Source organism: Odocoileus virginianus, chromosome 15 (genome assembly GCF_023699985.2).
Source record: "Odocoileus virginianus isolate 20LAN1187 ecotype Illinois chromosome 15, Ovbor_1.2, whole genome shotgun sequence".
Classification (NCBI taxonomy): domain Eukaryota; kingdom Metazoa; phylum Chordata; class Mammalia; order Artiodactyla; family Cervidae; genus Odocoileus; species Odocoileus virginianus.
This window is the reverse complement of record NC_069688.1, coordinates 20469233-20495354: the sequence shown is the minus strand read 5'-3', so window position 1 is coordinate 20495354 and position 26122 is coordinate 20469233. Positions and strand designations below refer to the sequence as shown.

Genomic DNA, 26122 nt, shown 5'->3' with positions numbered 1-26122 from the left:
TTCCCTGCTCCAGGGGATCTTCCCGACACAGGGATTGAACCCGTGTCTCTTGTTGTTGCTGAGTCTCTTGAGTTTGCCCTAACATTTATCCCAAAGGAACCAAGTCGTAAAACAAGAACTGAGTTGCCATAAAGACAGGGGTGAAGATTTCTTACTTCTCTTTCCCCTCGTCCTTAATGAAAATCACTGCTCCAGGGTAAATTAAGACATGGAAAACAAAGTTCCATTTCTGTAAACTGATGGGGTGTGTGAGAATTGGTGTCTTCTATACAAGTCCCCGAGTCACTGCTGAACATGCCACTCTTTCTTTGGACTTTCTTGAAGTCCATACTATTTTATCACGGTTTCCTTTTCTAACTGTATCCATCCTTCCCTAGCTCTGCTGCTATGACAGCCAGTCCAACCCCAGCCCCTCCTAAGGGTCTGCTTGAGCTTGTTCCCTGACAGCATCTCTAGCTCTCAATGCATTTCAGCATCTGTGCTGGCCTCTTGTGCCTGCTTTTAACCTTAGAGTCCTTGACTTGTTAAATCTCCACTCACTGTGGCCACAAAGTAACAAACAGCAGGCCTGCTCAGTCACTTCAGTCATGTCCAGCTCTTTGCAACCCCATGGACTGTAGCCTTCCAGGCTCCTCTCTCCACGGGATTCCCTAGGCAAGAATACTCTAGAGGGCTGCTATTTCCTTCTCCAGGGGATCTTTCTGAACCCGCATCTCTTAGGTATGCTTCATTGTGAGGCAGGTTCTTTCCCACTAGTGCCACCTGGGAAACCCGCCAAAGGGCTAACCTCCTTGCTATTTTTCTTTCTCCTGTTTGGGAAAATACTTCCTTGTTTGTAAGGTTAATTTATTTCTTTCCACAAATGCTATTTTTCCCCCCACGTTTTTAATTGCATCCTCTTTTCCACAACCATCTTTAGTATCTTTCTTTCCAAATGCCTTTCCTTCTGCCAACAAACTTGCCAGGTCTCTTCTACTTGTGTGTTTGAATTTTTTTTTTTTAATAAAAAATTTAAATCTGTGCCATCACCAAGGCATTTCTTGGATCATTCTTGGGAGGCGCCATCTTGTCCAACTCCGTGTTATCCTGCAACTCATTCCTGAAAATTTTAATTAAAAGTTTTCTCACTTGCTCTCACTGTCTCATCAATGTACATGCTGTTCATCTTCTCTAGCTTTGTGGATCAATTCCAGTGTGTCTCGTTTCTCCCAGTATTTCATCTTCTGTCCCCGGTCTGCAGTGATCCACACTTACACTTCTTTCTAGAGTTTATCCACATTGTCCATTCCCCAAAGTGCATTGATTGACATTCTCAAGATTTCCTCCTTTTCAGGTGCAACCATCTCACCTTCCTGCTCCTCTAGGCACTGTGCTCCCAGGGCATGCAGGCTGCCTCTCTTTCCAAGAACTGTATCAAACCTCTGCTTGGTCTCAGAGCTCTCCTTCGACTGGAGATTTCTAACTCACTCTGAAAGTCTGCCCGTTGTTCAGAAGTTCAGCTAATGTATTTTTAAAACTTTCCCTTGAGACTTCATCTTTGACCCATTTTGAAGTGTGTTGTTGTTTAGTTTCCAGCTGGTGATGTAGGAGAGGAGGGATCAGCTCGGCTTTTATTTTTAAATAATCTTTGTTTATTTATTTATTTTTGGATGTGGTGGGTTCTTGCTGCTGTGTGGGTTTTCTCTGGTTGCGGTGAGTTGGGGCGACTGTCTAGTTGTGTGCATGGGCTTCTCATTGCAGTGGCTTCTCTTGTGGAGCACGGGTTCTAGGCCCACGGGCTTCAGTAGTTGTGATTCCCCAGCTCTAGAGCACTGGCTCAGTAGTTGTGGCACACAGACCCAGCTGCTCCGTGATATGCTGGATCTTCCTGGACCAGGGATAGAAACTGTGTCTCCTGCACTGGCAAGAGGATGCTTTACTGAACCACCAGAGAAACCCCAATTTTTAAATTTTTCTAGTGAAGTGTACTTGAATTACAATGTTGTGTTAATTACTGCAGTGCAGCAAAGAGACTGTATTATATATACTGTAAATACGTTTTTTGATGTTCTTTTCCGTTATGGTTTATCACAGGATATTGAATGTAGGTCCTTGTTTAATCATTTTCTAAAGCCCTTCACAGTTTTGCTCAGTCTCTTTTACAGTCCCCTTTCCTGTTACTGCTTGCAATAGAAACCCTATCTCCAGACTAAGTTAATGTCCCACACCACTCTCTGAATAATACCTTGGGTCTTGCTGGCTTTGTAATGTTTGCTTATATTTAGAATTCTTTGACCAAGAGTTGTTTTGTTTTGTTTTTAAGTTTCCCAAATAATGGTTGCAAAGTCACTTTAAGGTTATTATATTCCTTAGAATAAAATTTATTTGAACAAAATTGTATTTGAAGTTAGGGAAATTTAATAAAGAGTGATGGTTCCAAGAGGAAAAACACAGACAAAAATGAAAAGAATGATGAGGTCGGTGTCCACAGTTTGGGTTCCTGACTATGGGCCCAAGGGGTCCCCAGCCGCACCTGGAGAACGTGTGATGATGTCATGGTCACTTCTCACTCATGTTCATTTGCTTTGAGAATGTAAGTAAATTTTTTCATGTTTTCTGAGTTTCTTTTGAACAGGGCAAATAATGATTCAACTGCAAAATGCCTGTGGAAAAAAGATCTCATATCTGCAAAGGTTTTCTTTTCTTTTTTTTTTTGTTTTTAAGAAAGATAATTAATAACAGCCTGACATGAGGTTTCACAGAATATTATTATAGTATTTAATCTGAGAGAACAAATACATCTAATTGAGGCTTATTAAACTGAGAAGAATAAAAACTTCTCTTTTTGGAAACCAAAATACATTCAAGGAAAATTATTAGGTAGCAAATTTAATGCAAACAATTCCATTTTATTATAACCCTTTGCATTTACATTGTACTACTTTCTAAATTCATAGAATTTAATTGATTTGTTTTTTACAAAACCAACATATAATCATCCAGTAAAATCTACTGGTTAGTTTTAGGTTGATGCAAAAGTAATTGCAGTTTTCTGTTGTTGAAATTTGCCATTTGAGACTGGAATACATTCTTAAATAAATGTGGTTATGTTATGCATCATTTTTTTTTGTTATGCGTCATTTTAACACACATTTGTTGCTTTATTTTTTTTGCTAATGACAAGACACTACTTATTTATTTTATATTTATTTTAGACTATAGAAATGATGTTAGACAAAAAGCAAATTTGAGTAATTTTTTTATTCAGGTTCAAAATGGGTTGTAAAGCAGAGGAGACAACTCACAACATCAACAACACATTTCTCCCAGGAACTGCTCACAAATGTACAGTGAAGTGTTGGTTCAAGAAGTTTTGCAAAGGAGATGAGAGCCTTAAGGTGAGGAGTGAAGTGGCTGGCCATTGGATATTGACAATGACCAACTGAGAGCCATCACTGAAGCTGATCCTCTTTAACTACATGAGAAATTGCAGAAGAACTCAATGTCGACCATTCTATGGTCATTTGGCACTTGAAGCAAATTGGAAAGGTGAAAAAGCTCGGTAAATGGATGCCTCATGAGCTGACCAAATAAAAAAAAAATTCATTGTTTTGAAATGTCATCTTCTCTTATTCTATGTAACAACAATGAGCCATTTCTCCACCAGATTGTGATGTGTGATGAAAAGTGGATTTTATATGTCAACCGACCAGCTCAGTGACTGGACTGAGAAGAAATTCCAGAGCACTTCCCAAAGCCAAACTTGCACCAAAAAAGAGTCACGGTCACTATTTGGTGGTCAGTTGCTGGTCTGATCCACTATAGCTTTCTAAATCCTGGCAAAACCGTTACATCTAAGAAGTATGCTCAGCAAATCAATGAGATGTGCTGAAAACTGCAATGCCTGCAGCCGGCAGTGGTCAACAGAAAGGGCTCAATTCTTCTTAAGACAACGCCCAACTATCGTCACACAACCAACGCTTCAAAAGTTGAACGAATTGGGCTCTGAAGTTTTGCCTCATCTGCCATATTCACCTGACCTTTCACCGATCAACTACCACTTCTTCAAGCATCTTGATAATTTTCTGCAGGGAAATGCTTCCACAACCAGCAGGATGCAGAAAATGCTTTCCAAAAGTTCACTGAATCCCGAAGCCTGAATTTTTATGCTACAGAGAAAAAAAAACTCATTTTGTTGGTAAAAATGTGTTGATTGTAATGGTTCCTACTTTGATTAATAAAAATGTGTTTGAGCCTAGTTATATTGATTTAAAATTCATGGTCCAAAACCACAGTTACTTTGGTACCCACCTAATAAATGAATCATAGAATAATACTTATCTTTATTAGGTTTGTATATGCGTTTATAATTTGTAACATGAAATTCACCAGTTAAAATGCTACCCGTTTCTTGCTTTGAGTGGCATTTTGACTTTTGGAGGGATCATTCCAGAATTCCAATCCCTTTCTCTGTACCACTTTTTTTTTTTTTAAAGTTTTATGCCATAGTTTATTCACCTGCAAAGTGGGGTCAAAAGGTATTTTAAATAAGATGATTATGGCAAATTTCTTAGCACAGTGCTTGGCAAACAGGAAACACTAGAAAACCTCATAGAAGTCTATACTGTTTATTCCCAGTGTTTGGGAAGACCTGTTGATGACTTCCTTCTTAGCTCACAGGCAGCTGGTGTCTGGTGAAAGCCGTTGGTGGTGGGCCTCACACTGGGGTCCTTGAATTCCCTCTTGTCCTTGTGAGACTTGTGAAAATTCACTTTTCTGGGCTCTACCCGCCCCTGCCCCCACCCCCAGCCACATAATCAGAATATACCAGAGTGATCCTGGAATCTTTTCTTGAGAAAACCACTCTAAGTAAAATCAGAGCTTATTAAAATTCATGAATCATCGGTCTGACAATCCGTATTCTCAAGGGTGCGATTTCTGTGTGCCTGGTGTGATTTGGTTCACCTGCCGCTATCCCTGGGGTATTGGAAGCAGTACGGTTATAATTCTATTAATGTCACTCTCTGTGTCTGGGTGCCCTACAGCTATTGGGGACACAGTATTTAAGTCTTCCTCTTATCAGAAGTCATCCTCCTTTCCTACTGTGTATTGTTGTACTGTTGTGTATGATTGATTATCTGGTATCTCAGAGGACTTCTCTGTGGCTCAGTGGTAAGGAACCTGTCAGCAATGCAGGAGGCTCAGGTTCGTTGGGTTGGGAAGATCCCCTGGAGAAGGGCATGGCAACCCACTCCAATATTCTTGCCTGGAGAATTCCATGGACAGAGGAGTCTGGCGAGCCATAGTCCATGGGGTTGCAAGGGTTGGACACGACTTAGAGACTTATACTTTCACACTTTTCACTTTTTCACAGGTTCTTAGGTTATTATTTTGACTTGCATAACTTGTGTATGTTTTGTCTCCCTCACCAGATTTTAAATTGCTTGAAGACAGAGCGAATGGCTTGTTTCTTTAATATTTGAACCAGTGATTTGTTCAGAGCTCTGAGGCCAGTAGGTATCATTAAGTGCGTTTTAACAGACTGGTTTCCTCATTCACATACCCAGTTTTGGCAGAGCAAGAATGGCCTGGGCCCTCTGCGGTAATGCTAATGCTGGGACCGGATGTCCACGTATAGGTTACCTAATGAGGCATGTGGACACAGCACTGAGTGCACAGTTCAGTCAGCCCTTGTGCGGGGAAGGGGCCATGCTGGTGGGGACTTATTAGCATCCAGGGCAGACTGTGATTAATTAAAAATGTTAGTGATCATCAGTGCCTGCAAGTCAGGGGAGATCGTTACTCAGCATCTTCTCTAATTATAACTGAAATGCCCCCCCGCAAATTTGCCTATATTCCAATCACCTCAATGTATGGTTATTCCAGGAACATCTTAGAATAATAGATGACATTTTGCTCAAGCCAATTAGCATTTCCTAAAAACCCAAGTATGTTTTAGTTTTATCTGCTTAAAAAAAAATTATACTCTTTTTTCTTAAGATGGTAGAGTGTGTGTGCGTGTGTGTGTGTGTTGTATGTTTAGTGTGTATACACGTGTGTGGACTTTAGCAAGGCTACCAGATTTTTAGCACTAATGAAGGGGGAGCATATTCCATTAATATGTGCTAATTAGTGCATAGCGTTTAGCTACAACCGTGAAAACTGAAATCCTGTTCAAGACGTAAGGTTTTATATCCTTATGGTAACTGCCTGTCAGTGATCAGTAAATTAATATGTTTGCTTGTGTTGAAGTTAGTTTTTCACTGAATGTTTTATATGAAGTTTTGCTGAAGGAAAGCATTAGAAGTTGCCATATGAGATCTTGCATTACCTTTGTTTATAGAAATGCCCTCTCTGTGAAGACGTGGGTATGCAGTTTCATTTAGAACTTAGGCAAGGAGGGGATTCTGGCTTCTCTGAGAAGCTGGCACTCTTATTCCTTCATGAAAATAAGAGCTGCATAATTGACAGTGTCTGCCTTTTTGTTTGGTTGCCAAAAACTCAGAGCTAAATTTACAGCTGAGCTGTTCCAATTATGTGGAGATTTAACAGCTGAATATCTATGTTCTTTTATCACCTAGTCTTGACATTCCTCTCTTATTTTTTCAGACTCCCCTACCTGGAGTCCTTCATGGAAAAATGTGGAATGAATACATTCATAACACAAATAAAATAGGATAGTTGCATTGTCATGAAGAACGAGAAGATATTGAACAAATCATAGGATCTCAATTTTCATCTGCAGAATAAGCACCATAATATTTTCCTACCTGCTTCCCAGGAGGGCATTGGGGATTAATTTAGGCCAACTCAACTGTAGGGAACAATACTCGTGGTATTTTTGTAGAGAAGGCCCGAGCTTTAAAGCCTGAGCTGGATTTGAGGATTCAGGCATGTCATTAGGGTATGTGGGACAGGACAAGAGCATGAGCAGGATAAGAAGAAGATCAGAAAAGAAGCCATCCTCAGTGAAGGGAGGATTAAGGTGAGCTCAGTTGTTGTCTGGGATCAGTGAATCCCCATCAGCTGGTGGGATGATCTCATTTATGTATGCTAGCCCTTTCATGCCATCCTCATGGCAGGGCCCTGGGGACAGAAAGTACAAGAACTGTTTTCACCAAAATCTCTCTAAGATACAGAGAATATAAGGGACCTTTTGTATCCAAGGAGTAGTACAAAACATAAATCTACCCTCACTGCCCCATTTCATCACCTCCTATTTCTGTTTCAACCAGCTCACTCTCTTTTGTTGGTTTGCCAGATTGTCCCTGGTTGCTCCTCAGAAATACTTTGCTAAGTTCCATGGTGGCCTCCTATGAGCCAAGTCCATGGTCTTCTCTTTCTGGCCTCTGGGATATGGCAGTGCTCTTGACTTCCTCTTAGAAATTCTCCCTGTTAACTTTCGGGGACATCATCCCATATCCCTCCGAATGTCTCTCCTCCCTTCTTTCTGGTTCCCCTAATGAAGCCCACATTCCAGGATCGGAGAGAAAGGGGGTCAGCCCTGAAGCCTCTCCTCTTTCCACAGTACACTCGTTAGGATTGTGTGTATCCTGTTTGACATGTTCTACACACGGTGACTCGGAATAACAATGTAGGTTAATTCTTAATTTTTTAAAAATAGTATATACTAATAGCTAACAGACCAAATTTGCACTTTGAGATGCCTCATTCAATAGGAGAAAAAAAGAACTAGCATGTGGAGAATTGCACCCAAATCTAGATACTCCTCTTAGCATTTACAACCTATCCAGTCATCCATTCCTGGCTAACATACCACCGAAATTCTGATGACTCTAAATCTGCATCTCCATTCCAGTACTTTCTCCTGAGTTCTAGATGGGTACTCCCAACTGGATCATAATGATTAAACATCTCTCCCGAACTCAAACTCAGGCTCCTTACCTTTTTTCCCCTGTTAATATACTTCTCCTTCCATCCTCCCCCACCCACCTGAGTTGGCCTAGATTCGTTCTGCCTCTGTAGAGCCCACGCTTGGCCAGAACTGCTTGTATTTCTATACACATTTTAGAGATCTGTCCCTTCCTCTAAATCAATGGTCCATCACCCTTCGGTGAGTATCAGAATCCCATTCAGGGCTTGTCAGTGTAGATGGCTGGGTGTCATTCTCAGAATTTCTGATTCAGTGTGTCCGGGGTGTGCTGAGCATCCACATTTTTAACAGGTTCCCAGAGATCCAGTGTTGGTGGGTGATGGACTGGGAGAGTGCGAGTCACACTTGGAGAATCTCTGGTTGACATCTCTGCTAATTTGTGCCTTCGTCTTTTCTCCGATCTTTTCTCACCCGTCCTGGGTGGTGGTCCCCTGCTTGTCATTTCCCATCTCACAAAGCTCCAGTGCATCCTCTGGACCAGTGCTGTCCAGTAAGACTTTCTGTAAGGACAGGAACTTCACCCTGTGTCATCTCCACAGTAGTCATCAGTGACATGTGGCTTCTGAGCACTTGAGAAATGCCTACTGCAACTGACAGACAGAGTTTTTAATTATTAAATTATTCATTATCAATGTGTGTCGTGGTTACTGGATTGGACACTGTAACTTTATATTGTTGCAAAACTCTTCCAAGACAAGAATCCAATCCTAATTCTTCTTCGTTTCAAATACTCAGATGGTCCATATTGCCCACAGACTAAAGATAGATTATAGTGTAATCCAACCATGTTCAGCTCTGAAACCAAGAGGACCTGATTCGAACATTGACTCCAATACTTAATAGCTATATTACTTTAGGCAAGTGAGTTAACCTTTGATTCTAGCGATTATAGCAAGTGATCAATAAATACAACTGATTAATTATAATGAGAAATTGATAATCATTAATAAAAAATGGTAGTAACAGTCATCATTGTCTCAAACTCCTTTGTAAGATATTACAAGTCCCTTTACAATTTAGAGCTTGCTTGCTTTTAATTTTAATTTTGACGTGCCTTATCTTTTACCTTAACTTCCAGACTCTCTAAATGATTTTCATTTTCCCAAATGCTTTCATCTAATCTATGCTTTTGTGCCTTTGCTTGCATTGGTTCCTTGCTGGCCTACGCCGGTGTACACTTTTCTTTTTCTGTTAAGCCTCAGGGGTTATCTTATCTATGAAATCCTTCCACTTTGCCCTGTCACAGCAGGGAGTGCTGACTACCCCCTCCTTTGTGTCTGAACAATGCATAGCTTCTATCACAGCACCTGTCAGCTTGAGTACACAGATCTGTCCCCACATATCTCCTCCTCCTGTACTGTGTTTCTAGAAAGCATTTCATTTCCACATTCCCAGGACCTGGCATATCACCCATTGAAGGCACTAAAAATTTGGTCCTGAGCAGCTGTGTGACCTTAGTGAGATGCGTCACCTTTCTGATCTTTTTCAGTGGGAGACTCGAGTCCCAAGGGTTGGAATCCTCCATCTCTAACACAGCCAACATTCAGTGTCTTCTGTAAAGCTGTTTTATCTTAAAATTCTGCTGCATTTCACTGATGTGTGTGTGTGTTACTCAGTTGTGTCCAACTCTTTTTGACCTCATGGACTGTAGCCTGCCAGGCTCCTCTGTCCCTGGGATTTTCCAGGCAAGAACACTGGAGTGGGTTGCCATTTCCTTCCCCAGGGGATCTTCCTGACCCAGGGATCAAACACTAGGCTCTTGTGTCTTCTGCATTGGCAGTGATTTTTTACTACTAGCACCACTGATATGTAATCTATTTTTTTTTTTTTTTTTTTTTTGGCCCCAAGAAAAAGAAATAGCTTTTTTGGAATGAGGATAAAGATTAAAAATGGTGACTCCCCCCCTTGTTTTAGCTCGAGTAAATACCTCAGACATTTACAGAAATTTTAAACACTGAAAATAAGAATTCAAAATTAAACCAAAAAGGCAAGGACAGAGCAAAATATTCAGGAAGTACTCAGGAAGTCGCAAGGTCCTGGGCATGAGTGGAGGAGAAGACTTGGGAAGACAGGCTGGCCTTATTATGTATAGTAGGGCTACACTGCCGGAGTGTGCAGTCTGTTCTTGATTCATTAGGCAACATGAAGCTACAGGAACGTCATTGTGGCTGCAGTGTTTTGGATTACTCACTTCAGAACAAATAAAAAGAGAAATATTTTTCAACATTAGATCCTGAAATGACATACTAGAAGACTGAACTGATATGATGGAAAGAATTGAAAGAAGGTTAAGAAGACAAATATCGCAACAGACAAATATTCTGGCCTGGGATACTGATTAAATATGGAGGGGAGAGAAAGATGATGGAAAAAGAGCTCTTATTTCAAGTTTGCAAACTGAGAAGGAGAGTGGTACCAATTCCAGGAATGTGAAAGCCGGGGACTTTGCCAGGGACTTTGAAATAATAATAAGGTGTTTTGCAAGCATGCATAGTAGGTTTCTGGAAATTAAGAGGGAGGCAGCTGAAGGCAAGACTTTTGACTGGGATTTTGAAAGGGCCAAAGAAAAGATGTAAACAGAAAACCTTTAGTTGAACACCAAGTAGAATCCAGGTGTTAGATTTGAGTAGGACCTCAGAGATCAGCAGATGATATAGACTCTGCCTTCTACAAGGGACAACTGGTTCGATCCCTGGGTCAGGAAGATCTCCTGGAGAAGGGAATGGCTACCCACTCCACTATTCCTGCCTGGAGAATTCCATGGACACTGGAGCCTGGCAGGCTACAGTCCATGGGGTCACAAAGAGTCAGACACGAACGACTGAGTGACTAATGCTTTCACTTTCAGAGATTAGCTAGATTAACTTTCTCATTTTCTAGACAAGGAAATTTAATACCAGACTTCAATGAAGTCTTAAGGAACTTACTTAAATTCTTATATTATGATTTACTCATCTATAAATGGAGGAGGGACTTGAGGCTACTTTTTTAGCAGATAAATCATAAAGTGATTTTGTTTCTGCCAAGGAAACATTTCATCATTATCTTTTTAATTCAACAAGAAGACCTGATTTCACCTAAAAGGCATACTTTTTTGGTTATTTCAGTGATTTCTTCTTCTTTTTCTTTTAATAAGACTATTTTTAGGTCCCAGGTTAAAATGGAACTAGTGATTGTAACATAAAATTAGTGCTTAGAGATGGGCTAAAACTCAAGACCAAGACTAAACACTTTGGAAAAAAATCTGATCTCATCCTTCAGTTTCTTTTCAAATACTCAGAGCTATGATTTGGTAGCCCAAAGACAAGAAATGAGAAAAAAAAAAAACCTGACACCAGTGTGCTGAACTGTTAGCAGAACAATGTGGTCTATTCCCCTGGGCCAACATTTGAGAGAAAGATGCATCATGGCTCTGGCTGGACACCTTAGGTTAAGAATCAGTTTATGTACAACTAGAAGTCTGATAGGCAGTGCATTATTGGCAACTTCAGCTTTGTACACGATTCATTCAGTATAGAGTCCCTAAGTGTCATTTGAGATAGAAACTGGAAAATCCAATGGATTCCTTTACATCTCTATTCTTAGAAATTAAAACACAAGAAAACATGTTAGAGAATAAAATTACACAGGAATGAAACCATGAACCATGAGTGGTTTGTAGGTCTGATTATGAAAGTGAAGCTTTTTTTTTTTTTTTTTTGGTGTGATGCAAAGCACTGTATCCAAGTTGAAAAGAAAACACATCAAGAGAAAATACTTGCTATGTGGGCTGTTGGTAGTTAATATTCTTGACATTCAAAATGGATGACAAAGGGATCAATAACAGAAAATTAGCCCTAGAGAAAACAATGAAGTATATAGATAGATAGACTGCAAAGGAAAAGTAAAAATTACCAAAGACCATAATAATCTTAGTATGAATCAAAAATGCAAGATTTGTTCTCTTATTGTTGCATCCTGTCCAATGACCTGAGCTAGTAATATCTGGTAAAGATGAAGAATACTTAAAATATTCATAATTATATTGGAGATATATATATATAGGTTGGGGAAACAGGCATGCTGTGAATTGGGATGGGGTGAGAAGAAGAAGTCTTCAGAAAATTTGGCAATTTAAATCATAATTTTTTTTAGGCACACTGTAGCCTTTATTAATTGGTTTCCATTTTCATATTTTATAAGCAACTATCCTACACTTGTGTTGTTTAGTTGCTAAGTCATGTATGACACTTTGTGACCCCATGGACTATAGCCCACCAGACTCCTTTATCCATGGGATTCTCCAGACAAGAATACTGGAGTGGGTTGCCATTCCCTTCTTCAGGGGATCTTCATGACCCAGGGATCAAACCTGTGTCTCCTGTATTGGCAGGTAGATTCTTTACCACTGAGCCACCAGGGAAGCCCTTGAATCACAATTTTAACAAATGTGAAACCTTGTTGTGACAGGAAAACTTCTAAGAGCACCCCCCACCCTCAATTTTCTTTTGCCTGGGGTACAGATCTGTACAGTCCCACCCTTTGAGTGACGGTGGGGCTGTCAGTATAATGGGCCAGCATGCTTGGGATTAGGTAGTTGACAAAGGTGAAAAGATTTTGCCGAGCTAATGAAGGTTGCCAGTCAGTTGGCTTTGAATTAATCAAAGGGAGATTATCCTCAGTGGGCCTGACCTAGTCAGGTGAGCCATTTATTTAAGGGTCCAGAGGTAAGTGGTGAGAAGCAACTGCAGATGCCCTCCTGCTGGCCTTGAGGACGCAAGCTGTCACACTGCGTCACCTACCATGTGACAGAGAATGGTGGCTAGACTCTAGTTGCTGCAAGTCAGTCCTACGACCACAAGGAACGGACTCCACCAGCAGCCTTGAACTTGGAAGGGACCCTGTGCCCCAGATGAGACTGCAGTCTTAGACACCTTGAAAAGTGTTGTGAAAGTGTTAGTTGCTTAGTTGTGTCTGACTCTTTGTGATCCCATGGACTGTAGCCCACCAGCCTCTCCTGTCCATAGAATTCTCCAGGCAAGAAGACTGGTGTGGGTAGCCATTCCCGTCTCCAGAGGATCTTCCAGAGACTGGGTTCGAACCCTAGTCTCCCGCTTTGCAGGCAGATTCTTTACCAAGGAAGACACCTTGAACGCAGTCTGCAAACCCTGAGCAGAGAATCCAGTTGCTCAGACCCTTGGCCTACAGCAACTGCGAGATAATACATGCGTTTTTTTTTTTTTTTCATTTATTTTTATTAGTTGGAGGCTAATTACTTTACAATATTGTAGTGGTTTAAAAATATGGAACGCTTCACAAATTTGCGTGTCATCCTTGCGCAGGGGCCATGCTAATCTTCTCTCTATCGTTCCAGTTTTAGTATACGTGCTGTCGAAGTGAGCACAATACATGCGTTTTTTGAAGCTACAGAGTTAATGATTCCACAGTAACAGAAGAGTTATACGGCAGTAGAAGAGTGATAGATACTTTTGAGTAACTAAGTCTGACTTTGGGGATTTATTCTGAGACAGTAATCAGATATTCAAACAAAAGCATACATAGAAGGATGTTTGTTTTAGCACTATATATTGGTGAAAGACAAACAACCTAAAAATCCAGCAACAGTGGACAGAGCTATGGGATTTGGATTCACTTTTTTCTCCCCCACCCTCGCCCCCCCACAGTTGAGTCAGCCCTCTCTGGTACCAAAGCAGATGGTTTCCATTTCCAGCCTCAGGCTGGTAACACCCGTGTTCTCACTTTCTGAACTGGGAGGAAGGATGGGGACAGTTGGTGTGAAGGAGGTCATAGACGCCCACTACCCTTGCCTGGAGCTCAGAAAATTTTCAAGTATAAATTCATTTCAATTTGCTATCTGCCTTTAGTCAGTTTCCAGAATCCTAAAGTTGTTTTTTGTTTTTTTTTCACAGCTTTATACTTTCTTTTTCCTTGAGTGGATCTGCTGAGCTCTTAACCTCACCATGGCTGGAAGTTCAAGTCATCTCTTGTTTATATAATAAACAAATCATTAAAAGAGACTTTAGGGCTGAGCTTAATTGGAAGAGGACTTAATGTAAGTCCTCTTACATTAAGAAGAGCTTAATGTAAGGCCTAATGTAAAGTTTCAGGTCTGTAAGACCCTTGTTTAGAGTCTCATGTGATGGTGTATCCTTGCATCCCACTCTCTGATTTCTTGATTTTTCTGATTTTCTTGGTATAGGACTGTCCTGGCTGGTTCACTGTGGTCCCTTATAATGTCATGAGGAATATATAACATTCAAGTTTGGTCTCCAGCTCATCCCTGTTCTAGGAAGCTAAGTTCTGGCTGACTAGACTGACTGCCTTGCATTCCAGCTGACTGTCATTGTGTAGTTCATATGCAAGATCTTCAGAGGTGGAGATGGATGGTGGGCAAGAAACCAGAAAACCAAGAATTAAACTCATTTCATTAAAAAGAAGATTCCCAACAAGGGAAAAATAAATAAATGTGTTAGTTAGTAAGCCCCACCTGGAGCCTATTCCCTAAAACCATTATCTCTCTGTTGATTAAAAGCATCTTATATGAGTTAGAGGCTACTCGGATGAGTAGATTTTGGTTTAATTAATCAAACTCCAGTAGCACATTTGCCTGGATCCATGTGGATTGTTAAGATCTATTCAATCAGAAACTTATAAAAGAAATGTTTAGATCTTCCAGCCTAAGTTTTATTTTGCCTGAAATGGTTTATGTTTCATTGATTGTTCATTGTATGCACTGTATCTTCTTCTCTGGCTAGGAGTCCAGGTGTTGGCAAACAAGAGCCCTTCATTGAGTCACCCTTCTCCAGAGCTGTGTCTATTTTCTATGAATAAAATAAAGTTTAATACATCATCTGGTAATGCCAGGCTTATGAATAGGAATATATAAAGCATAGAAAAGGAAACTGATTTCTGCCAACCTAAAAATACACTGAAAAAAGAAAGGAACTGCAAGATTGTACAAGCTTGACTGTTCCTGCATTTACTGTTCTTTTTAGCAAAATTGACAGGCAGCTCGCCCATCAGGGAGCTTTGTCCCAGCAGTCAACTCAGTCTCAGGAGTGAGGGTGGCAGCTCAGTGGGTTCTCTTCCTGATGCCCTGATATCCTATCAGGGCGATTGGATGGACAGGCGCTGTTTACTGCAGGGGCTAATGTTACCCTTCTTCCAAATGAATAGTTTAATAAACTAAGCATCCAAATGGTGTTTAGGAAGACTCAAATCCTCCAGTCTCAAACTCCCATTTTTTTCACTAGAGAGAAAAACACAGATGGAAATGTAGGGAGAGTATTGGCTGTTTCTTCAAATCCTACAGGTTAAAAAAAAGTCTCAAGGAAAAAAAAAATCCTGATTCTCCATATACATGTTAACAATATTAGTTTTTCTTTTTCTGACTTACTTCACTCTGTATGACAGGCTCGAGGTCCACCAACGTGTCTACAAATGACCCTATTTTATTCCTTTTTATGGCCGAGTCATATTCCATTGTATATATGAACCACATCTTCTTTATCCATTCCTTTGTTGCTGCTGTTGCTGCTAAGTTGCTTCAGTCGTGTCTGACTCTGTGTGACCCCATAAACGGCAGTCCACCAAGCTCCCCTGTCCCTGGGATTCTCCAGGCAAGAACACTGGAGTGGGTTGCCATGTCCTTCTCCAATGTATGAAAGTGAAAAGTGAAAGTGAAGTCACTCAGTCGTGTCCGACTCTTCGCAACCCCGTGGACTGCAGCCCACCAGGCTCCTCCGTCCATGGGATTTTCCAGGTAAGAGTGCTGGAGTGGGTCGCCATTGCCTTCTCCATTCCTTTGTTGATGGACATCTTATTTGCATGGCAGAAGTAGAAACACGGACAGAGAATAAATAAATGGGGATACCAACAGGGAAGGGACGGGGTGGGAAGAATTGGGAGATTGGGATTGATACCTGTATACTATTGATGTGTGTGTGTGTGCTCAGTCGTTCAGTTGTGGCCAACTCTTTGTGACCCCATGGCTGTAGCCCACTGGCTCCTCTGTCTATGGGATTGTCTAGGCAAGACTATCAGGTTGGGTTGCTAGTTCCTTCTCCAGGGGATCCTCCTGACCCAGAGATTGAACCTAGGCCTCTCACATTGCAGGCAGATTCTTTACCATCTGAGCCACCAGGAAGTCAGTCCTAAAGGGGGTAATAAATGTATATGTACGGCTGATTAATTTCACTGTACAGCAGAAACTAGCACAATGTTGTAAAGCAACTATACTTCAATAAAAATCAGTTTTAAAAAATCTTGCCTGAATTTTATTGCATGCTGCAAAATGATTGCTGAGTGATGAGCAGTTTCTCTTCTGTGAAGGGAAGACTATGAGGTTGTTTTTTTAGATAGTAGAGGACAGATGCTGTTTCTCGGCATTTAACAAATTTGCAATGAGAGAATAATGACCCTGGTAGATAGTGATACTAACCTAAGAGTAAACAATAGTGTCTTGAGTCTTGTTGAGCACACTCTTTGCTTCCAGCCCTGCTATTACCCTTGCTCTTTGCTTTCTTTCTTGGCCAATCTTCTTGGAAAACTGGTTTACATTTGCTATTTTTGCTTCTTTCCCTCTCAACGCATAACGAGAGCACTGGGGGTAAGAATACACCATTTATTTTCCACAATTTCAACCTTGGAATAATACACAGAGTTGGTTTTCACTGTGTATCTGGCTTAAGTTATTCCCCCTTTACACTCTTGCCACATAAAATGCTTTCTAATCTCCCATGCTTTCTGGCCTTTTAACTACTAACACATTTCTTTTAATAGATTAGCTTTGATTGTCTCCTAACTGGCAGGTCATACAGATTCTGTCCAAGTAAATATAGATCCTATCCAGGTAAATATAGGTCTCCATCTCTGTATTTTTATTCTTAGGGACTTTATTCCCCACTTCAACCCTCCCTTTATGGTTTTTATTTTTCCAACCAGATTGGCTATACCATTATTTCAAAAAATTGGGTGATAGAGAAGGCTCAGTTTCTCCTCTGAGGTAAATGCAAATTAGATTTCCCCTCTGATTTTTCACAGAAGAGGGGCTGAATTTTTCGACAATAACATGCAAATGGGAATCACAGTATCCTTTCCTGGGAGGGTCTGCTCCCTGGAGACTCACTGTCTCTCACTTTGTAGGTGTCGTCCCATCCAAGCATGAGGGCACTTTGTTGGCCGGTTGGAGGACTCCCTTCCAGAAGGGACTATCTGGACGTGAGCTTGGTTTTCACTGAACATATGCTGGTTTGATGGTGGATACAGCTTTTGGGGGCAAGTTCATTGCAATGGAAGTATACTATTGCTGATTCTTGCTGAAGTTTTTGAGTTAAAGCAGATCTGTTTCAGTCTGCCTCTTGAATAACCTCCCAGTGCCAAAACCCTGGAGTAGCTACCAAGCCTGCTAAGATTGGGCCCCACCACCCCACTAGAGCATGCAGGCCTGGGTCCCCAGGGCAGTTTACAGTGACGCAGGTATCTCCTGTGATGGGTGAGTTGGACCTGCAGCCTACCTGACCTCAGCCATCCTGAGGATAAAGCTGCAGGTGTGGGATGGGGGCCAAGCCAGGTGTTGGGGTGGGGAGATTCAGGGGGACACAGTCCAGGAGCACAGGGGCTCCAAGGACAGTAGTTCGCTGTTACTTGACTGGACCAGTCAATCCTTCACACGGAAATGGTTCAGAGCCCCAGGCAGCCCAAGGAGACTTTCCTCTGGAAGATTTTCATGGGCATTCAAGTGGGGCATCTTCAGTGAGAGGATCTGAGCTTCTGCAGCTAGCACTGTACGCACAGAATGGCAGCCTGTTTAGCCAGGTGCTGCGTGGAGCATCTATGCGCCCAGAAGAATGCCTGGAATAGCACTGCTGCAGTTACCGTGGGGACACTTAACTTCGGTAGTTGTTTTTCTTACTTGGCAGGAGGATGTTGGGGGGCAACAGACCACGTCTTCTGATTGGATTGGGGCACTCACGCCTAGTCAGCAGGCTCGGCGGGACGCCACCCAATCACATCTTCCTCCCCAACCAGCACACGCTCTGAGGAGCCACTTTCATTCTGTTCCATGGTCCAAAAGCACACCCTAGATGATGAAATTTCAGGCCAGACAGTTGAGTCCATGATTTCTGTGTTCTTTTCTTTCAGGGAAGACCTATTTGGCAACTCTTCTTTAGTTGAGTGAGGGTTTCAATTCATGGGGCAAAGTGTTTATACGTTCTTATAGTCACTGTTTGAAAGGCACCGCTGGGATTCGAGCCCAGGATCTCCTGTTTACTAGATAGGCTCATTAACCAACTAAACCAAGGCACCAAAGGTGCCATTCGGGTTTCCCTTGTGGCTCAGCTGGTAAAGAATCCATCTGCAATGAGGAAGACCTGAGTTTGATCCCTGGGTTTGGAAGATCTCCTGGAGAAGGGAAAGGCTACCCACTCCAATATTCTGCCCTAAAGAATTCCATGGACTATATAGTCCATGGGGTGGCAAAGAATCTGACATGACTGAGCAACTTTCACTTTCATAGTCACTTTATGCAAAAATTGAAATATGTGCCATCCTGGATGGAAGGGGGATTTGGGGGAGAATTGATACATGTATATTTTTGGCTGAGCCCCTTCAGTGTTCACCTGAAACTATCACAACACTGTCAATTGGCTATATCCCAATACAGAATAAAAAGTTAAAAAAAATTTACTTATGTTAATATAGCTGTAGTGTACTCATTGTCATGGCAGTATAGGTTTCCATGGTGATTATACTCCATTTATAACCATTGTCATTTTCAATATATTTATATTTATCATGTAACTTATGCTTTATAGTTTCCCCTACATTTTGCCATTTGAATGCAGAGTTCCAAAGAAGGTCAAGGAAAGATAACAAAGTCTTCCTTAGTGATCAACGCAAAGAAATAGAGGAAAACAATAGAATGGGAAAGACTAGAGATCTCTTCAAGAAAATTAGAGATACCAAGGGAACATTTCATGCAAAGCTGGGCACAGAATAAATAAAGGACAGAAGTGGTATGGACCTAACAGAAGCAGAAGATATTAAGAAGAGGTGGCAAGAATACACAGAACTATACAAAAAAGATCTTCATGACCCAGATAACCATGATGGTGTGATCACAGCCAGACATCCTGGAAAGCAAAATCAAGTGGGCCTTAGGAAGCATTACTACAAACAAAGCTGGTGGAGGTGATGGAATTTCAGTTGAGCTATTTCAAATCCTAAAAGATGAAGCTGTGAAAGTGCTGCACTCAATATGCCAGCAAATTTGGAAAACTCAGCAGGGGCCACAGGACTGGAAAATGTCTGTTTTCATTCCAGTCCCAAAGAAGACAATGCCAAAGAAAGCTCAAACTACAGCACAATTGCATTCATCTCACACACTAGCAAAGTAATGCTCAAAATTCTCCAAGTCAGGCATCAACAGTACATGAACCATGAAATTCCAGATGTTCAAGCTGGGTTTAGAAAAGACAGAGGAGCCAGAGATCAAATTGCCGAGGAGTACGTCAAGGCTGTATATTGTCACCCTGCTTATTTAACTCATATGCAGAGTACATCATGTGAAATGAAATGCTGGGCTGGATGAAGCACAAGCTGGAATCAAGTTGGCTCATTGAAAAAGCAAGAGAGTTCCAGAAAAACATCTACTTCTGCTTTATGGACTATGCCAAAGTCTTTGACTGTGTGGATCACAACAAACTGTGGAAAATTCTTAAAGAGATGGGAATACCAGACCACCTTATCTGCCTCCTGAGAAATTTGTGTGCAGGTCAGTTATAACCGGACATGGAACAATGGACTAGTTCCAAATTGGGAAAGGAATATGTCAAGGCTGTATATTGTCACCTTGCTCATTTGACTTCTATGCAGAATGCATCATGTGAAATGTCAGGCTGGATGAAGCACAAGCTGGAATCAAGACTACAGGGAGAAATATCAATAAGCTCAGTTATACAGATGACACCACCCTTATGGCAGAAAGTGAAGAGGAACTAAAGAGCCTCTTGATGAAAGTGAGAGGAGAGTGAAAAAGCTGGCTTAAAACTCAACATTCAAAAAACTAAGATCATGGCAGCTGGTCCTATCACTTTATGGCAAATAGATGGGGAGACAGTGACAGACTTTATTTTTTTGGACTCCAAAATCACTGCAGATGGTGACTGCAGCCATGAAATTAAAAGACTCTTGCTCCTTGGAAGAAAAACTATGACAAACCTAGACAGTACATTAAAAAGCAGAGACATTACTTTGCTAACAAAGGTCCGTCTAGTCAAAGCTATGGTTTTCCTAGTAGTCATGTATGGATGTGAGAGCTGGACTATAAAGAAAGCTGAGTGCCGAAGAACTGATGCACTTGAGTTGTGGTGTTGGAGAAGATTCTTGAGAGTCACTTGGACTGCAAGGAGATCCAGCCAGTCCATCCTAAAGGAAATCAGTCTTGAATATTCATTGGAAGGACTGATGTTGAAGCTGAAACTCCAATACTTTGACCACCTGATGTGAAGAGCTGACTACTTAGAAAAGACCCTGATGTTAGGAAAGATTGAGAGCAGGAGAAGGGGACGGCAGAGGATGAGATGGCTGGATGGCATCACCGACTTGAAGGACATGATTTTGAGCAAGCTCCAGGAGTTGGTGATTGACAGGGAAGCCTGGCATGCTGTAGTCCATGGGGTTGCAAAGAGTCAGACATGTCTGAGCGACTGAACTGACTGACTGATTCTCCTCCAAATCCCACTCCCATCCAGGCGGGAACATAACATTGAGCAGAGTTCCCTGTGCTATAAAGTAGGTCCTTGTTGGATATCTGTTTTAAATATAGCAGTGTGTACATGTCCATCCCAAAGCCCCTAACTTTACCTACCCCCCTGCAACCGTAAGTTTGTATTCTGAGAGTCTCTTTCTGTTTTATAAGTGAGTTCATTTGTATAATTTCTTTTTAGATTCCACATATAAGGAATGTCAAACGATATTTTATCTTCTCTGTCTGACTTACTTCACTCAGTGTGATACTCTCTAGATTCATCCATGTTGCTGCAAATATAGCCCTTCTGTTAAAACAATTTTATTTGATATATACTTCTAGGTTGATTTTTTTCTCTCTCCACACTTTGAACATGTTATTCTAACATTGTCTGGCTTCAATTTCTGTTCTTGAGAGCTGGGCTGTTAGGCTAAAACTAATTTATTTGTAATTAACCTGTCTTTTTTCTCCTTCCTCCCTCTCCATGAGTCTTCTTACATTCCTCTGTTCATCTTTGTTTCTTTGGTGTCGTAGAGTTTCACTATGTCTCTGTGTTGCATTAGGAGTTTGCTTTTATTTTTTCTATTGAAGATTTACTTTTAGGCTTCTTGAATATGAAGATATGCCTATTTAATCAAATCTGGAAAATTCTCAGCCATTGCATCTTCAAATATTGCTATCTCTAAACTCAAATAATTCTTACCCTTTAGCTGATTTCTTTGGAACTACAATTAAGTATATGGTAGCCCCTTTAAGTTCCATCTTCTACACATTTTAACATTTAAAAAACACTTTCTGTGTCTTTGTTTTCTTGTATTGCATTTCTTCAGATTTCTCTTCCAACTCAATGATTATCTTTGGTTGTATCTCACCTGCTGTTTAATCCATCCATTGAGCTTTTAATTTTGAATTCTTAATGTTTCACTTCTAGACATTTTTTTTGGTCTGATTCCACCTGATTGCCTCTTATTTTTGCAACACACTTTAAGTTTTTTAAATACTAAACATATTTTTTAGACTTGTTGTTCTAACATCCTCCGACTTAGCAGATCTGTTCCTGGGGTCTTCTGACTCTCCCTCTTGGTGGCTTATTCCCTTGCGTGTTCAGAGAATTATGACTGGGAGGGAGTTCATGTCCCTTGAGATTTTGTATGTGGGCATTATATGTGGCACAGATTCAGTGTGCATTTGTGTTTCCTTCTGACAAGTGCTTGGGGGAAAAATCAATCCATGGCACTTTCAATTAAATTTTTAGGATTTTCCAGCCCCACAGGTAATGTGAATTTAAGGCACATGTCCAGGACATTTTAATCATATTTGCTTCTCTGCTCAGAGTCTAGGATGAGCCATTCAACTTTCATTGTGCAGAATAATTCCTTCCACCTCCTACCACTTCTCTGCTCTGGTTTCCCCATATTTGGAGGTTCTGGTTTGCATGGGGGTCTCTGCTTGGCCCTCTTCAATGCCTGGGCTCATTAAAACTTGGGGATGAGCAGACGCTTTCAGTCAGCTGGCTTCATACTCACTCTCCTGGGTTATGCTTTCTTGTTCCTGTAAATTCTCCTGTCCTTACCTTTTTGCCAACTCAGCAATGTTCAATATTTTGAAATATTATATCCAACATTTTATGAGTTTTTGTTCCAGAGGGTTTTCTTTATCAAGGTACTAGGCCACATTGCCTGGCATAGAAGACCACTGATTCCTTCTTTAAATTAATTTGGGCGAACTTATTTCTCAGCTTCTTCTTTTATAAGCCTCTGTCTTTTTTTTATCCTCTCTTTGGGTTTTTCTTCCTATTTCCATATTTTATTCACCTTCAGGCCAGGAAGGAGGCCATTCTGAGTCACTGCTCACTGAACACGCAAGGCTATTTTAGTGCATTGCTTTAGGTGTTCCCCTTTGAATTGTGTTCAGACCTAAGTTAACTTTCTTCATCAGGTAATGTGCCCCTGGTGTCCACTCACCGAGCCATGCTGGATCCAGCCTCGCTCTGCTCTTCAGCTGCTCTAGTTATCACATCTTCTCTCATGAGTATACTCTGAACCTTTCCAGTTTCAATCCATTCATCTTGTTTCTACCCCGTCCTACTTTCTTTAAAGGAGGTCCCATGATTCTTCACATTTATGTGTCTTGCTCTATGTAACTCACTTAACATTTCCTTTCTAAAATTTCTCACTTGTGTTGTTCAGTCTAAATTGCCAGTTGGGCCGATTTTTAAACCACAAGCAGAACAATTCTTGTTCAGTCATGAATTTTCCTAAACATAGACATCTTGTTTATTAACTTTACTTGAGTATCTTCTTTGAATCTTGCTTTAATCACTGTAGTTTGTAGTAACTCCCCTACATATGAACATTCAACTTGTGAACTTTCAAAGATATGAACATGTGTTCACATGTACAATGATGTAAGTTAGTTCATGTGTCTGGCATACATTGTCGTGTGTGTGCATCCTCTACAAGTGGTTGTGGTTTTGTGTACTGTACTGTACAGTACTATATAGAGCACAGTATGTATAGAGTATGGTATGTTTATTGCAAACCCAGGATGTCTGGAAGCAAGAGATAGTTAGAATTGAATCCAGCAAGGAACCAGAACCTGAGCCATCAAACTCAGGTGTGAGTGACATCACAGCTTACCCTCCATCCCCTATTGCTGACGACCCTTCAGCTCTACCATCTCCCACCTCCCCTCCCTCCTTGAGTCGGTACTCTTCTTGCCAGTTTACTTGATCCCAGCCCTCGTATACCAGCTATTGTACTGTACTACTGTACTTTCCAAGGTATGATACTGAGAGATTAAAAATGCTTTCTTTATTTTTGTTTGCTTTTTATGTATTATTTGTGTAAGAAGTATTATAAGCCTATTATAGCATGGTACTATATAGCTGATTGTGTTAGTTGGGTACTTAGGCTAACTTTGTACTTAGGCTAACAAATTGGACTCTCAGAACAGAGTTCATTCTTATGTAGGGGACTTACTGTCTCTCATTTAATCTTCACCTAAGAAGCAGGTATTATCTGAAATCCCCATTTTATAGAAGAGAAAGTTGAAGCATACACAGATCAACTATCATGCCTACATTTTCTTGACAATGAATAACAGATTTGACCTAGACAGCTGATTTCAGAGCCTACATCTTTACCAGTATGAGCACTGCATTTCAATAAATAAAACAATGTATGTATAGTAACTAGCCCAGCTTGTGTCACATAATATGTTGTTCATATCCTCAGATATGTATGATTTAAGGGGACTTGTGCAATTTCTAGGGGCTTCCCAGGTGGTTCTAGTGGTAAAGAACCCACCTGACAATGCAAGAGAATAAGAGATGTGGGTTTGATCCCTGCATTGGGAAGACCCTGGAGGAGGGCATGGCAACCAGCTCCAGTACTCTTGCCTGAAGAATCCCAAGGACAGAGGAGCCTGGTGGGTTACAGTTCATAGGGTTGCAAAGAGTTGGACACGACTGAAGTAACTTAGCACACATGCCCATGGGATCTCCTTATAGCAAAAAAAAAAAAAAAAAAAAGAAAAAAAATTGAACTGGATAGAGTAAAAGCTGGAATCAAGATTACAGGGAGAAATATCAATAACCTCACATATGCAGATGACATCACCCTTATGGCAGAAAGTGAAGAGGCACTAAAGAGCCTCTTGATGAAAGTGAAAGAAGAGAGTGAAAAAGCTGACTTAAAACTCAGCATTCAAAAAACAAAGATCATGGCATTTGGTCCTATCACTTCATGGCAAATAGATGGGGAAAGAGTGGAAACAGTGAAAGACTTTACTTTCTTGGGCTCCAAAAGCACTGCAGATGGTAACTGCAGCCATGAAATTAAAAGACACTTGCTCCTTGGAAGGAAAGCTATTATAAGCTTAGATAGCATATTAAAAAGCAGAGAAATTACTTTACTGACAAAGATCCGTTTAATCAAAGCTATGGTTTTTCCAGTAGTCATGTATGGAGAATGAGAGTTGGACCATAAAAAAAAGCTGAATGCCGAAGAATTGATGCTTTTGAACTGTGGTGTTGGAGAAGATTCTTGAGAATCTCTTGGGTAACAAGGAGATCCAACTAGTCAATCCTAAAGGAAATCAGTCCTGAATATTCATTGGAAGGACTGATGCTGGGCTGAAACTCCAATACTTTGGCCACCTGATGTGAAGAGCCGACTGATAGGAAAAGACCCTGATGCTGGGAAAGATTGAAAGCAGGAGGAGAAGGGGATGACAGAGGATGAGATGGTTGGATGTCATCACTGACTCGATGGACATGAGTTTGAGCAAGCTCAGTGAGTTGGTGAAGGACAGGGAAGCCTGGTGGCTACAGTCCATGGGGTTGCAAAGAGTCGGACACAACTGAGCGACTGAACTGAACTGAAAATTGACCATGTAGTGGCTGGAAACCTAATTACAAGAAGAGAAACTTTGGACTTGTGTTATAAACTCTCAAAATTAGATCAGGATCCTTAGACTTATGGTTACTTAATCTGTATTCAAGAACCACATGTACACTTCTAAATCTGATTGGGGCTAGAAACCTCCCTTTTTAATATAGCAAATTGAATAACATGCTTGCTAAAATCATCTCTTGATTCAGGTTGGATATCAGAATCCTGCTATCAGTATTGTTATGCACAACTTACTTCCTTTTCTTACCATGAAAAACACGTATTTAATTGTTAATCTCTGTGTTGAACTCTGATCAGAAGCAGAAAATTCCGTAATTTCTGAAATACAGATTTTTTTTCCTTTTGTTTAGAATCCTAGATATGGAAGAAACAGCAGTGAAAGTAATGAGGGCCTCTATGTGTCTGAGAGCTCTCTGTGGGGCACAGAGCCTGGTTCAGGAGCACTACAGTGGGACCATGGTGTCTGGATCCATCAGCTCATGGACCTTGAAAGGCCCTTGAAGATAGTCAAGTACAACAGCTTTACTTTGCAAGGAGAAGTAGAACTCAGAGCAGAAAAGTCATGTGCCGTTACAGAAGCATGGGTCTGAACCATTTCTCTCTCTCTTTTTCTGTGGTTCAGAATAGAGGAACTTTATTTGGCTTAATTGTTTTTTAGAAACAGTTTTGCAACTGAATGTGACAGCATCACAAACTGTCTGTTATTTCTATTTGTTTTGTCAAGTCTGCACATACTTTTCCATTCTCCTGCAGAATAAAGGCCCACAAGAGATGGAGGGTTTAGCCCTAAAAGTGGAGACTCGGTTTGGCCAGTTTTCAGATTCTGTGATTATGAATTTATGCATGACAACTTACAAGATGAACCGCGCACTTGCATAAAGTTCAGAAAGCTCAGGAGGAGAGTCAGTGGGGACCAGAAACATGTTTTCTGTTACTGAGTTGTCCCAGGCATTCTGCTTCATGCTGGTGCTTTAACAATGTTCCTTGTTACAGAGGTCTGGAATAGTTGCTGAAATCTAAAACCAAAGAATTTGACCTATTATATGTGTCTAACTCTAAGAGAGATGTAGTTTATCACTTAGT

General features: G+C 40.9%; 1 protein-coding gene and 1 non-coding gene across 3 annotated transcripts in view; both read right to left on the bottom strand.

Moving 5' to 3' along the window:
* Positions 1-26122, bottom strand: part of XKR4 (XK related 4) — a 318929-nt gene that overhangs the window by 45899 nt on the left and 246908 nt on the right. The gene's annotated exons all lie outside the window — the stretch shown is intronic.
* On the bottom strand, positions 13150-13256 carry LOC139038547 (U6 spliceosomal RNA). The gene has a single exon (XR_011491588.1). It is a non-coding gene; the product is annotated as a U6 spliceosomal RNA (small nuclear RNA).